The sequence below is a fragment of the Tamandua tetradactyla genome, chromosome 5, assembly GCF_023851605.1.
Source record: "Tamandua tetradactyla isolate mTamTet1 chromosome 5, mTamTet1.pri, whole genome shotgun sequence".
Classification (NCBI taxonomy): Eukaryota; Metazoa; Chordata; class Mammalia; order Pilosa; family Myrmecophagidae; genus Tamandua; species Tamandua tetradactyla.
In genome coordinates this window covers 109,457,863-109,470,577 of record NC_135331.1, presented here as the reverse complement: position 1 = coordinate 109,470,577, position 12,715 = coordinate 109,457,863, and positions in this window count along the sequence as shown.

The following is a 12,715-nucleotide window of genomic DNA, read 5'->3' as shown; positions in this document are numbered from 1 at the left end:
AAAACAACCTACATTCAATGAAACATTATCCCACAATTGTTATAATATGTCACAACTTGGAAACAAGCCTGATCTTGCCTAGTTATTCAAAGCAGGAAGAGGTTTATGGACAGGAATCAGGATAATGACCTACAAGCATCGTGATCAGAAGGTAGCCTTCCATGAATAGAGAAGGAATTGTGTACTCCAGAAAGCACAGTATCTAAAGTTTATAGAAACCACAGGTCTCTTTTCAGGCCAGTAGTTAAAAACAGAGCTCTGTGATCAGGGTGGTCAGTCAAAATAAATGGAGACCAAACAGTATGTAACAGTTTTCAGTCCCAGAAGTAGGATTCATAACATGGCTCTATTCTCTAGATAAGGAAAGAGAAACAGTAATTTAGATTCTTCTAGGAAGAGATTGGGGCAATCTTCAACTTACTGGTTCATGAATTCAAGAAAAGATGAAAACTTAGGCAGAAACCTGCCTATAGAAACTGGGGCTAATGGTGAGGACAAGCCTACAAGCAAGTGTGCGAGATGTTGGCCTCTGAAACAGCAGTTAGGGATGCTTAAGAATTTCCTTCATCAAAAAAAAGTAGTCCAGAGATCAGGGCAAGGAGGAGCATACAGATAGGGAGCTGAATGGAACCAAGTGTGGAGAGGAGAATGATACAGGGGCCATCAGTCTAAGTCTGACAAAAATGCTGTCTCCAGACAATTTGTAAGTTACCCATGAGTAAGAAAGATGCCTTTCTTTCCACAGCACTGATGTCTAAATAGAACAGTTCCAGGCTCTACATGCATACTCAATAATATTTACTGACAGCCTTATTCAAAATCTCTAAGATAATACACAATTTGACCACTGACTTTTCTATCTCTTTACCTCTTTGCCTCACCATCAATTTAACCATTCTCTAAGTAAAGTCTGCTGATTCAGTTTGACTTCAGTGGCCTAATTATTAGCATTTCAAAGAACACCCTTCTGAATGTCCTGTGTATCTGAGAATAATGTATGTGATAACCTTGTCAAAAGATGGCTTTTGTGTTGGTAGTAAAATGCTTTGGAATGCTCAAGAATTTTAATGAAATTCAGGGAAAGATTCACTAGGTTGAGGAGAAAAGCAAAGTAAAGCATAATTTCACCACCCAATATAATATCTTGTATTCTCCCAACATTAAGAATTTTATCAAAGTTCGAGTTGCACATGCCCAAGTATGTAAACTCTCTCAACACTGCTTTAGACTTGAACACTTTCTTATATGAAGCTATCCACAAGTAAGTCACTATCATTAATCAAATGTTATTTAGTAAGAAGTATCTGATGTTGAATTTTCCCTCTTCCCAATTTTGGGCTTCTTTTAAAATGTTAAAAACACTTAAATGAAGATGTATTTTGGGAGGTGGTGAATTGAAATTCACTTTTTGAAATGCATAGATAAGTTCAAATTCTTGAAGAATGAAGACTCGTTCAAAAAAAAACAAAGAAGTATGTTGAAACATAATTTTGCCAAAATAAATCAGTCATTTCCAATCTTAGGGCAACTTCCTTTGAAGAATAATACCTAAGGTTAAGTTTAGGATAGTAAGTGGAATAATTCATTTTTAGAAAAGGGTCTTGCACAAGGTAAACTAGGGGCTTTGTGGGCAGAGCTGAACACAAAAGTGCAGAAATACTTTCCATAGGTGCTTGGATATGACCAATCAAATCAACAAAGATGGCAACTGGGGAAGAGCATGGCTCCTCTTTCCTTCTAGCCATAGTCATATTCTATTCTTTCTGTTTTCATAATCCTTAATGGAATATCCTTTTATTGATTTGTCATTTCTTCCAGGAAAAAGTTTTACAAACCCCATTAGTTAAATGTTATCTAATTATTCTTTAATTCACCTCAGAGAGATAAATTTTCATTTCTCAATGGAGCATGGAGATGCCCAGTCTAAAACATTGTGACACAGGCATACATTACTCCCAAAAAGTTAGTGAGGAAGAGAGTTGATAGTGATTTTATTTGTATCACCGTGGACAGTATAAAACTATTGAACTAGGAGTCAAAAGACTGAAGGTTATGTGAACCTGGACAGACCATGCCATCCTCAATGCCTTCAACCCAGGATTGGAGTTAAAAATCCATTGAGATCATGTGTGATTGAGTTGTTGATTGCATAGCAATACACAAATGAGAACATTATCCCCAACATGTATCTACATTTCATCAAGAACATCTGGACTCTGCTCATATAGTACTCTCCAGCACACAGAAGCAAATGGTTCAGCACCAGCTAAAATAATTAGTTCATGAGTCACTAAGATAATGATTCTAATGTTATCCTTGCAGTCAGGAAAAAATCAACTACTTGTCTGGGATTTTTTAATGTGGAGATGGATACAAACTTGCAGATTAAAAAGCCAGAGCCACTGCTACAATTGGAGAAAGTTGTATGACCTTCACTCATTCATGCCTCAGGAGTTGAAATCAGCAAAGCCCAAAAATGATCTATAAGGTACTCTCCTGATAAAGGATTGCAGAGCTCGTGATATAATTTTTGGTTGTTCGAGAAGTCAGACACCTGGACAATGTCAAGGTGAGACTATGAATATGTCTATAAATATATCTGGGTGGGTAGAAGGCAGGGAGAGAAATTATGTTGGTTATTCGGAGTCCTTATATAACAGCCAGCTTGATTGGCTATGTGCCATTTAAGGCAAAATATGAAACGAACAGGAATTGGAAATAAAAAAATAACAAATCCTGCTAGTTCCTTACTGCTTCAATTTATGCCCATGTTTCCCATCTTTATATTCTTCAGGATTCCATGTCTCAAATGAGCTCATTACCCATATACACAGTAGGTTTATTAATATACCATTGGGGAAAATCAATATGAATAATGTTACCATTGCTTTATATTGCCCAGCAGAAGATTATTGCATTGTACTGTACTGATGTGTAGCTAAGGAATGAATAACAATTGGCCTTTTAGGCCAATAAGGAAACGAGATTAAGGAGATCACAGAATAGGAATACACCATACATGGATCCTTTGAAGAACATCTGGGAAAAGAAATCTAAGGAAGAGTTGAAGCAAAAGGGCAAAAGAAGAAAAGGAAAGGAACAGTAATATCAGAATGAGATTAGGAATCAAGCTAAATAATATTTAACCTTTATATTTTTGCTTACTCTGTGCAAGGACACTGCTTTGGCACCTTCACTTTGTACTCTAGCATTAGCTCAATGGCAGTATGCAATATGGTTCTGACAACATGTCAGACGCTCTTCTAAGCCCTTTAAAAATATGTATATGTATTTGTGTTATAACTCCATGAAGTTAACACAATTACTATAATTTCCTTTTTAAAGATGTAGTTTAACAACTTGACTGGCCAGTGATGGGCCAGAGGTTTAAACCAGACTGACTGGCTTTTAACCAGTTTTCTTAAGGAAACAGAGGTGAGGGTTAAAAGCAGAAAAGGCAGAATTGAAGGCTACCATGCGGCTTTCATGAATGGCAGAAAAGCACTCAGACTGCAACCTAAGCCTCCAGAAAAGCAGGAACATTGAAGAGATGGATGCCCTCTCTCATCTTGAGCTTTCTACAAGGTAGAAATGAATACTTTGCATGCATGGGGTAAAACTGCCCACCATCTGATTTAATAGAACTGAAAATTCCAAGTATAACTCAAAATTAACCAAATGGGATACTCATAAAATTCCCAACTCAGGGCTTTTGGGTCATTCTCGGGAAAAGTAGCAGTTATACACACTTGGTTGAGTTCTTGACAGTTGTCTAGAGGGATGTGAGGACAACAAAGCAGACTCAATGATTACAAAGGCTCATCAATAATAACATTGAAAGAGGAGAATAAACTTCTCAAGTCTAGCCTTTACGAAAACCTCAAAATCCCCTAGCACTCCTGAGGAGTTATAATGCCTTGTTTGGGTCTTGCATTTTTAGTCCTAACTAAAATAGGAAGCTTTGCAATTTTAATCCTAACTAAAACCTTTTTTTGGTAAATATAACTAAGTATTCTAACTCTTGGAAAAAATAATCCATACAAGCAGTTTCAAATTCTCTCTGAATTTATTTGTCTCCTGCCTGTGGCAGTGTTGCTAAATCTCTCCCCAACCCAATGAAATGGAAACGGCTATTTGGAGGATTAGAATGCATTTAACTTATTATTTTCATTTCACAGAATTAAATTTCCATCAGCTCTGTTAGAGTAAAAGAAGGGGATTTCAACACAAACTCATCTGCATAGAAAGGTTCCAATGACCTGGAATTTATACCAAGACATGAAGGAGATAACTTACCAAATACAGTAGTGTCCTGGGACAGAGTTCATCAAGAACTTATAAGAGTCATGTCTATTTAATTTGTATTCAGTGTGGTTACTGCCTCACAGCTCCAGGAGAAATGCACCTTTTCCAGGAAAGCAGAAGCTGGGGAGTCATTATAGAGTGGCTTGCCCCTCACATGGAGAGGAAGCATGATTGGGTCTTGCATTTTTATTCCTACCTAAAATAGGAAGATTTGCAATTTTAAGACTAACTAAAACTTTTTTTTTTGGCAAATATGACTAGGTATTCTAACTCTTGGAAAAAAGAGAAGGAGGAATTTGCTTCCTCTTTCCAGTAACTCCCATTCACCAATTATCCTCATGACAAAAAAGTATTCTGTGAAGACAAATTAGCCCATGCATATCAGTTTGTGCTTCCTGACAGATTCTTGATAATCCACAGTCTCCCATGCAAAATTGAACTATTAGGGATCTAATTAAAAACAAAAAACATGACTCTTGAGGAACAAATCAACTCTTAATATTTTTTGCACTTAAAAAACATAGTTACCAGAAGATCAAAGGCTATGGTGGAGTTATACTGAGAAGATAATATGCTCGTTAGCTAACTGTCAGATTGAGATATACCAGAACTGGAATGGCCCTTAAAAGGGAGAATTTAATGAGTTATAACTTTACAGTTCTAAGCATATAGAAGTGTCCAATCTAAGGTATCCAGGAAAAAAAGTACCTTAATTCAAGGAAGATTGATGGATCAGGAACACCTCTGTCAACAGGGTAGTCACATGGCTGCCACCTGCTTGTCCCTTGTTCCTGAACTCCATCACTTTCAGTCTCTGTTCCTGTGGGGGTTCCTCACCTTACTGCTCCAGGGCTGGCTCTCATCTCTTGGTTTCTCTTGGCTCTCTCCAGGTTTTAACTTGCTTAACAGCTCATGGAAGTGTTCTGCTGGGTTCCAAGCATCTCCAAACGTTTGGTTCTCTGTTCTCCAAGTGTCAGTATTTGTGTCAGCTCTGCTCTGAAGTTTCTGTTGGCTCTGTCATTTCTGTTAGCTGTGAAGCTTCTGTCATTTCTGGCTCTCTCCAAAATGTTTCCTCTTTTAAAGGATTGCAGTAAACTAATCAGGACCCACCTAGAATGGGGTAGGGTGGAGTCACATCTCCATCTAATCAAAAGGTCACATGCACAGCTGGATGTGTCTCATCTTCCCGGAGTTAATTTAATCAAAGTTTCTGCCCTACGATACTGAATTAGGATTAAAAGAAACAGCTGCTTCCACAAGATTGGATCAGGATTAAAAGATGGCTTTTTCTGGGGTACATGATACTTTCAAACTAGTATGATTGCTAAGTCATTATTTTGATATTTCTTTGAGTCTCCAGTATCTTAGAGTAGCTAGAAGTAAAAAGCCTATAATTATGGAATTGTTACCCATACAAAATTCTGAAATCTGTTCTACAACTAATTGTTGTGATGTACTTTGAATTTTATTGCTTTTTTTGTATATGCTATTTTTCACAAAAAAAGAAAAAAGTTGATTGTGGTAATAAATGCACAGCTATATGATGATATTGTGAACCATTGATTATACACCTTGGATGATTACATAGTATGTGAATATAAAATAGATCACAATTTTAAAAAAATGAGGGAAAGAGCAAGACATTCCAAGATAAGCAAAAGCTGAAGGAGTTCATCACTACTAATCTTGCATTACAAGCAATGCTAATGGGAGTTCTTCTGGTTGAGTGAAGCAACATAAAGAAACAGAAGTTTTTTTAAGCTACTTGGATAATTATATATACCAGTACTATCATATTTGGAATTTGTAACTTTATTTTTTACTTCTTACATGATCTAAAATGCAAATACATAAAAGGTAATGATAAATCTATGGTGTTGGAGCACAATGTCTAAAGGTGTAATTTGTGACAAGTACAACATAAAGGTAAGGAGCAGAGGGATAGGAGCATAGTTTGTGCATATTATTGAAATTAAGGTGATATCAAATCAAAAGAGATTGTTATAGATTTGGGATTTTAAATTTAAGACTCATTTTAAATTATATCCAAATATATCCAAAAAGAAATGAGAAGGGACTCAAAATGGATGTCTACAAAAGATTCACTAAATACAAAGGTAGCCATAACAGAAAAATTGAGGGACAAAAGAGATGACAAGACTTACAAAAACCAAGCAGTAAAATAGTAGTAAAGAGTCTTGTGTTATCACTAGTTACTTTAAATGTAAATGGATTGATCACTCTAGTCAAAATGCAGACAATGGCAGAAAGGATAACAAAAGCATAATTAAATTATATGCTGTTTACAAGTGAGTCACCTCAAATTTAAAGACACAAGTAGATTGAAAGTAAAAGGATGGGGAAAAGTATTCCATGAAAATAGTAACCAAAAGAGAATTGGAGTGGCTGTACTAATACCAGCTAAAATATTCTTTAAGTCAAAGACTGTTACAAGGGACAAAGGACACTATATATTGATAAAAGGGTCAATTTATCAAGAAATCATAACAATTATATATGCATCTAATAGAAGAGCCCCCAATAATATGAAGCAAATAATGATAGAGTTGAAGGGATGAATCGATGTCTCTACATTACTTTTTGAATATTTAGTAGGACTTTTAACTGAAAGTCTACTAACTGATATGATGTAGATCATTTAAAAATGCATGAAACTTGACCATATAGCCAGTTAAAGAAATTATTTACGTGAAATATAGTGACTATTTTATGATTTGAGGAATAAATTTTTTGGTGTTGCTTTGACTATAGACCCTATCTAAAGATTGTTTAACTCTTCCTAATTGAATTGTACTTCTTAATTGATTTTTCACATCAATGAAAAAAATATATAGTTACCAACTAAACTTGGAACATGGTGTAGCAGTCAAGAGCATACAAACTCTGGAGCCTAAGAGAACTCATCTCCCTGCAGGTAAGCAGTTATTAGCCCCATTTTGCAGATATGAAAAGTTAGACTACGATGAAATTAAATGAGGAGTCAGACATTTCCTAATAGTGAGCTTGGAGGAACTACCACAGAATGGGCTCTGTTCTATGGATTAAAACTCAAAGGATTTTTATTTGGATTGGGAAGAAGGCATTAAGATAAAACCTCATTATAATGTAACTGTCAAGATGTGTTTTAATCACCTCCTATTTATCCCATTGATGAGAGGTATTCCCACCCTAGGGTTATGTGGGTGATTCAACACACCACACCCAATACTGGACAAATGAGATCAAAAGCAGCTTATTGGTCACATATACTCACAGCCCAGTAGAGGAGGATACCACATGCTAGGCATGGTCACATGGGGGTTGTACTCAGAAACAAAGCAAACAAGCAGGGGCTGGTGGAACCAGATTTAGTAGTCTAAGAAGGTGGGTGTACTCAGGAACAAAGCAAACAAGCAGGGGCTAGTGGAACCAGGCTTGGTCATCTAAGAGAGTGAGGTGGCACTTGGTTGCCATGGAAGAATGTGACTGATTTGTTTGAATGAGTCTGTGGGATGTCAGGAAATAGAAGACCACTAACTCAGGGATAAGCAGGAATTGCACTTGGTCCATTTTTTTAGAAAGGAGAGTTATTTGGCTTAACCCTCTGCGGGATCATAATGTGGAGGGGAATTTGCAGTTAGGCCATTCAAAGCCTTCCCAATTTTAATACATATCAAGGCAGCACATAATATTTTGTTTTATTATTTAAACCTTACAACACAAGAGGCAAGTACAATATTTACATTATACAAACTCTGTCTCTGTAGAGCTAAAGTAGACACAGACAATGTTTAAGCAAATGGATGTTCCAATAAAACTTTATTTACAAAAATAGGCAGCAGGCCATATATAGCCCATGGGCTATAATTTGCTAATCCATGCCGTAATATTTAATACAGTCTTTACACAACTAGAAAATATTATATTATTCTCATGATTGTTGGAATGATTGAAATGATTTAAAATGGAATGATTTCAAGAGTTATTACCTAAGACATCTTGGTTGTACTGACTTTTAAATTCATCTTAGGAATAAGAATTTAGAACAGAACTTTCTGATCTTACCATGTTAGTGTTACTTAGAACCTTATGCTATTAATGTCACACTTTACATGTTTCATTAGCATATAAAAAACCATCACGTGGAAAAAATCCATTAAATGATTCAATGTGGAAAACCAACCATTGTAGTTTATCTCTAGAAAGATAATACTAAACCTCATCTATTTACATTTAGCCAGGGACATATAATTTTATTGCTTACAGAAGAAAGGCATAGATTCAACTGACAATGAAGCTGTTTAAGTTTTCCTTTGGATGTGTTTATAGTCAGACTACATGAAGTTCACAGCAATAGAAGGACATACCGCCCAGAGGAGAGAAGAGATGCAGAAAAAAGTGACAGCCATTTTCTCTGTAAATTAAGCCATCCACTTATAATAAAGAAAGACAGGCTTTCACAGGTTGTTATAAATACGTAAGGAAGTGTAATATATAAATACAATGCATCCATATTTTTCTCATGTAGCTGATATGAACACTATACTAGTATGGCCCTATGGCCAAGTGTATGTCTTAGGTAAATGGTATAGATAGATATTTTCTGGTGAAATAACCAATGCCTAGAAGGATAACATCCTTTTGAATAGTTTCCAAATAACATTATTCTCCTGTTTCAGGATATCCAAGTAATAAAATGCAACTTTTTACTAATATTGTTTTGTTTTGAACCTTGATATACAGTTCCCAAACCTGCCATGACTCTTCTACCAGTCACGTACTTGACTATTTCTGTATGTATGCATTTCTGAGTGTGGATTTCTTGTGATCATTCTTTGAACTCAGACTAGATATCTCACAAAATTTCACAATTTTATTAGTTTTTATCAGAGTGAATTTTCAGGTCTGTTAGTTATTCTCTTGCCTTTTCTTTATCTCTATCCCACTATTTCTTAAACAGTACTGAGCTACTATTTTCTTAAATTTTACTGAATATTAATTTTAATATTTTATTAAAAGCTTTAGCAATCCATATTTTGGGGAAGTGAGGATCATTTCTGTCAATATAATTATGCCTATTAGGAAAATCCACAATATCCAGGAAAATACAAGCTTAATTTGTATACCTATTTATATTTCAATCCAGTATTTGTTGGTTGTACAGGCTAACCCATGGGTTTACACAGCTCATTGCTAATGATGTTTATATCATTACTAGCTGCAGCAGCATTGATCTGTTTTTAAAACTCAGGTGAAATTACATAATTTATACATTATTCCCCAATTACTCTATTATCTGTTGTTAAAATAAGAATCTCCTGGTCCCGCTTTCCAATCCATTGAGACATCTACTTAAGGCTCCATATATCTCCACTTCTACCATATTGGTAAAAGCTTTAGTGCCCACAGAGTCCAAATAGTGAGAGATCTTTGGAGATATAGAAAGAAAACTGCCCTGGGGAGGCCTTATAAAATGAGGAGAGGTAAGCTAGCTGATGTCACCAGGTGCCTTCCCAGCTGAGATTGGTGTCCAGAAACCAGAGATTCCAGCCCTATGCCTTCCCAGTGGACAGAGGTGTTTCGGATGGTATCAGCCTCTCTTGAGTGAAGGTAACATCTTCATCTGGATGCCTTCATTTGGACATTTTCATCACCTTAGAACTGTAAACTTGCAACTTGATAAATTCTGCTTTTAAAAGCCATTCTGTTACTGGTATATTGCATTTCAACAGCTTTAACAAACTAAAAGAGCTGGTATTTTAGAACTTCATCTACTGTATAATACCAGAAGAAGAGAGGTTTAGGTTATCCAAAACCTAAACTTTCTGTGGCACATGATCTAACTCAACCTGTCTGGATAGCTCATTTATGCAACCCAAACATAAGGAGTCCAGAATGGGAATGAGGGCTCATAAGTCTGTATAGCTTAATGTAATACCTGGATATATCCCAGAGTGTGTTGATCAGATAAGTAAAAGGTATTGGCAAACTTCCTTGAAGGATGGGATAAAAAATATGGAACTAATTTGCTTTACCACCAGGGAAACCCCTAATACTGTCTCAGACATTAGGACTTTCAAATCAGTAGACCAAACTCTTAATATTGAAGCTTGCTCTTGTGAAGCCTATTTCTGTAACACAGAATCAAAGTCTACCTATAGTTACGCCTAAGAGTCACTTCCAGAAAACCTCTTTTGTTGCTTAGATATGGCCTCTCTCTCTCTAAGCCCAACTCTGGAAGCAAAATCACTACCCTCACCACTACATGGGAAATGACAATTGGGACAAAAGTCTCCCTGGTCACATGGGATATGACTCCCATGGATGAACCTGGCCCTGGCATTGTGGGATCAACTAAACTTTCTAAATTGTTTCCATCTTTTGGCAATTATGAATAATGCTGCTATGAACAGCAGTGTGCAAATGTCTGTTCCCGTCACTGCTTTCAGCTCTTTTGGGTATATACTGAGTGGCATGACCAGGTCATAGGGCAATTCAATATTTAGTTTTCTAAGGAACCATCAAACTGTCTTCCATAGCAGCTATACATTCCCACCAGCACTGCATAAGTGTTCCAATTCCTCAACATATTCTCCAGCATTTACAGTTTCCTTTTTTATAGCAGCCATTCTTATAGGTGTAAGGTGATTTCTCATTGTAGTTTTGATCTGTATTTCCTTTATAACTAATAAAAATGAACATCTCTTCATATGATTTTTAGCCATCTATAGTTGCTCTTCAAAAAATGTTTATTTGTATCTTTAGCCATTTTATAATTAGGTTGTTTGTTCTTTCATTGTTGAGTTGTATAATTTCTTTATGTATATAGGATATCAAACCTCTATCTAATGCTTAATTTCCAAATATTTTCTCCCATTGAGTTGGCCGCCTCTTTACCTTTGTGACAAAGTGTTTTGAAGCACAGAAGCATTTGATTTTGAGGAATTGCCATTTATCTATCTTTTCTTTCATTGCTTGTGCTTTGAGCGTAAAGTTAAGGAAGCTACCTCCTATTACTAAGTCTTGAAGATGATTCCCTATATTTTCTTCTAGGTGTTTTATGGTACTGGCTCTTATATTTAGTTCTTTGATCCATTTTGAGTTCATTTCTGCTTAGGGTGTAAGGAAAGGGTTCTTTTCCATTTTTTTTGGCTATGAATATCCAGTTCTCCCATACCCATTTATTGAAAAGACTATTCTGTCCTAGTTTAGTGGATTTGGAGACCTTGTGGAAGATCAATTCACCATAGACTTGGTGGTCTATCTTCACACTCTCAATTCTATTAATTGGTCAATGCTTCGATCTTTGTGCCAGTACCATGTTGTTTTTACCACTGTGGCTTTGTAATACACTTTAAAATCAGAAAGTGTTACTTCTCCCAGTTCGTTTTTCTTTTTTAGGGTATTTTTGGCTATTCAAGGTTTCTTTTCCTTGCAAATGAATTTGATAACCAGTTATTCTAAGTCTTCAAAGTAGGTTGTTGGAATTTTGATTGGTACTGCATTGACTGTGTAGATCAATTTGGGTAGAATTCACATCAACTACATTTAACCTTCCTATCCATGTTCAGGGAATGTCTTTCCATCTATTTAGATCTTTGATTTCTTTTTGCAGTGTTACGTAGTTTCCTGTGCATAGGTCCTTTACATCCCTGATAAAGTTTACTTCTACATACTTGATTCTTTCAGTTGCTATTTTGAACGGCTTTTTTTCTTTAATTATCTCCTCGGTTATATCATTGCTTGTGTATAGAAACATTACTGATTTTTGCACATTAATCTTGTATCCCACCACTTTACTGGGATATTTTTATTAGTGCAAGAAGCTTTGTCATAGATTTCTCAGGATTTTCCAAGTATGGTATCATGTCATCTGCAAATAATGAAAGTTTTAATTTTTCCTTTCCAATTTGGATGCCTTTAATTGCTTTTTCCTACCTAACTGCTCTAGCTAGAACCCCTTAGTAAAATGTTGAAAAACAGTGGTGACAGAAGGCATGTGTCTCATTACTGATCTTAGGGAAAAGGCTTTCAATAACTCTCCATTGAGTACAATGTTGCCTATGGGTTTTTCATATATGTCCTTTTGTCATATATTTTCATATATGTCAATATATCATATTGAAAAAGTTTCCTTTGATTCCTACCTTTTTTTTATCAGAAAAGGATGGGTTTTTATCAGAAAAGGATGCTGAATTTTGTCAAATGCTTTTTCAGCATCAGTCAAGATGATCATGTGATTTTCCCTTTCAATTTGTTAATATGCTTTATAACGTTGATTGAGTTTCTTGTGTTGAGTCACCCTTGCATTCCTGGTATAAACCCCACTTGGTTGTGGTGTATAATTCTTTTAATATGTCATTGGATTCAATTTGATGGTATTTTGTTGAGAATTTTTGCATCTCTATTC